The sequence below is a fragment of the Juglans microcarpa x Juglans regia genome, chromosome 4S (genome assembly GCF_004785595.1).
Source record: "Juglans microcarpa x Juglans regia isolate MS1-56 chromosome 4S, Jm3101_v1.0, whole genome shotgun sequence".
In the NCBI taxonomy this organism is placed as follows: Eukaryota; Viridiplantae; Streptophyta; class Magnoliopsida; order Fagales; family Juglandaceae; genus Juglans; species Juglans microcarpa x Juglans regia.
The window spans coordinates 22,925,709-22,928,777 of record NC_054601.1 but is presented as its reverse complement, the minus strand read 5'-3'; the positions used below and the strand labels follow the sequence as shown (position 1 = coordinate 22,928,777).

The following is a 3,069-nucleotide window of genomic DNA, read 5'->3' as shown; positions in this document are numbered from 1 at the left end:
AATACTATAAATTGGAGTTAAATCATGCTCGTAATTCTCTGAAGAGTAGCTAGAATAAATTTGTCTTTTTATTTTTTTTTATATTTTTTAATATATTTAAATATTTTTTAAATATAAAAAAATACTAATATATTAAAAATTACTTTTTTAATCATTAAATAAAAAAATAAAATATATAAACAATTAAAATAAGAGACAAACTCAGACGTCGCATTAACATTTTTCTTCTTTGAAATAAAAAACCTTGGGACATTGAAGTAGACCATGACACTAGAGATTAGAGCTAATAGATTTTGAAAAAAAGAAAATAAAATTATTTGTAGTTTTAGGATCTATAAGTACGTATTTTTTAAAAAAATAAATAAATAAATTGAAGATTCATAGATAAAAAAATTATTTTTAAACAAATACGCATAATTTAATACCCTAAAACTGTATTTAATAATGAAAAAAGATATTTATAATCGTAAATTGTATAATTGTTGCGTAATTTTTTTAAAAAAAATAAATAAAATATGAGATTTATATAAAAATAATAATTTTTTAATAATAAATTTTATTTTTTTTAAAACTAATATGTAGTATTTATTTATTTCACGACGATTATATGTAGATTTACTGTTTAATAAAATATGGCAGAAATGATGGGTGAATACATGGCTAGACAACAAAGACGGAGCTAAGGTTTCTGTTTGGCCGAACATTTCATTTCAACTACTCTCGCCCGTCTTTGACCTGATCCACTCCAATATGTCAACATTTATTACCAAAATGTCTGTAGACCCGTCGGAAGAAGTTTATACATGCTTGTCAGATGTACGTAATAAGCGTCTAAAAGAAGGGTAAAGTAGGAAAAGAGGGTGAGGGGGACAAGGCAAAACAAAGGGTTAGAGGGAGACAAGAAAGCCGAATTAAAACTTGGGCTGCCGGGTGCTGACCCCGACATGATATCTCATTAACTGCCACTGCTTTTTACACGCTATTTCCATTCTTTTATATTTTTCTATCCAAATATACTAAAAATAGATAAATACACCTGAAAATTATAATATATATTATCAATTCTTTTATACGCTTGTTTATAAGTGTAATTTTACTTGTTAAAATTATTAGTTTTTTTTTTATTTTTTAGTTTATTTTATTTTATTTTGATTTATTTTTCTTTACTTGTGTTTAAAAGAATAAGAAGGTTTAGTGCGTAAAAATGACATTTTAGTACAATCAAAGAAGGAAATAAGGGCATAATTGTAAAGTTCAAGATTGAATCAAGACAAGGCTAAAACAAATTTTAGGATTAAATACTATTAGTTGAGCTAAAAATAGAGATATTTTATCGTAATTAGTGTGATTTTAGATTTAAAAAAATTCAAAAAACTTAATGAATCTTCAAATAATTTAATTTATATAGAGATATAATGGATTATTAGGTAGAGATATTTATAATGTTATTCGATAGAAAACATTGAATAATTAAGGGATTTTTTTCATCAACTTGAAAAATTGAAATTTTATAACAAAGAATAATAAATTGTGGGGGATTAACTAGGTGAAATAATAAATAAAAAAAAAAAAAAAACTCTAGATTTATTTTTATTATCTCTACAACCTTAAGTTTTATTCTCTTTTCTTTTAATTTATTTTTGTCAAACACTTTAGTTTAGTTTAGGTGTTAAAATCTTTAAAATTTCAATTTTATTTCTAAATAGTAAATAATTTGATAAATTTCAATACTCAATAGCATAATTAGTCCTTGTAGGTTTGACACGCTTTTCTTTAAAACTTTACTACTTGTTGCGATTTTGTTCACTTGCAAATAATTGCACCATTGCCAAAGATTAATTATTTGTTATTGATATTGATATTAACTAGATTGTTACTAATTTGGATCTTTTTTATTTTTATTTCAAGATTTATAAGCGTACGCCTCGATCTAAACTATTAGAGGTTGCACTTTTTAATCTTGAAATTGAAAGAACTTTGTGTCGAATTAATAAAAAAAAAAAAGAAGCAAGAAGTCACTACATCTGCCATCACTATGACAGATTAGCAAATGGAGAGGCAAAGAGGGCTTTGAGGGACTATGCTATGACTTCGGTTAATGGGCCTACATCTAGCATAAGGAAGTTGGTTATACAAGTTAATAATTTTGAGATTAAGCCAGCTATAATTTAATTAATATAGCAAATTGTTCAGTTTGGAGGTTATCGCAGAAGGATCCTAATATTCATATCGCAAATTTTTTTAGACATTTGCGACACCTTAAAGCACAATAGACTGACGGATGATGCTATTCATTCGAGACTTTTCCCTTTTCACTCAAAGAAAAAGCAAAAGCCAAGTTGAATTCGCTACCACCTGGTGTCATTATTACTTGGGAGGAGTTAGCACAAAAAGTTTTGGCAAAGTATTTCCCTCCAGCCAAAACAACAAAGCTAAGGAATAATATTCCCACATTCACTCAATTTGAGAATGAATCTTTGTATGAAGCATGAGAGAGGTAAAAAGATTTATTACGAAAGTGTCCTCATTATAACCTTCTGGCATGGCTTCAAGTCCAAACATTCTAGAATGGTTTAGGAGCTACAAACAGGTCCACGGTTGATGCAGCAGCTGGAGGGGCTTTAATGAGTAAAACTCACGAAGCAGATTATGAACTTTTGGAGGAATTGGCATCCAACAACTATCAATGGCCTTCAGAGAGAGCAATGCCAAAAAAGGCGGCTGGAGTTTTTGAACTTGATTCTATTACCACATTGATGGCACAAATGACAACTTTATCTAAACAATTAGGTAAGATGAATGTTAATATTACTCAAACTAATGTTATGTGTGATTATTGTGCAGGAAATCACTTAAGTATCGATTGCCAAGTAGGGAATCCTTTTGCTCAACTAAATTCTGAACAAGCTAATTACGTGCCCAATTTCTAACATTAAAACAATCCTTATTCAAACACGTTCAATCCCGAATGGAGAAATTATCTAAATTTTTCATGGAGCAACAACAATCAAGGGGCAACTAGACCACCTCAAAATTTTCAACAATAAGAAAAGAAGTCGACACTTGAGG

General features: G+C 28.3%; 1 non-coding gene across 1 annotated transcript; it reads right to left on the bottom strand.

The window, feature by feature from the left end:
• Nucleotides 1-2,429: 2,429 nt before the first annotated feature.
• On the bottom strand, nt 2,430-2,536 carry LOC121263920. Its single transcript, XR_005940402.1, has one exon. It is a non-coding gene; the product is annotated as a small nucleolar RNA R71 (small nucleolar RNA).
• Between the last annotated feature and the right edge of the window lie 533 nt (nt 2,537-3,069).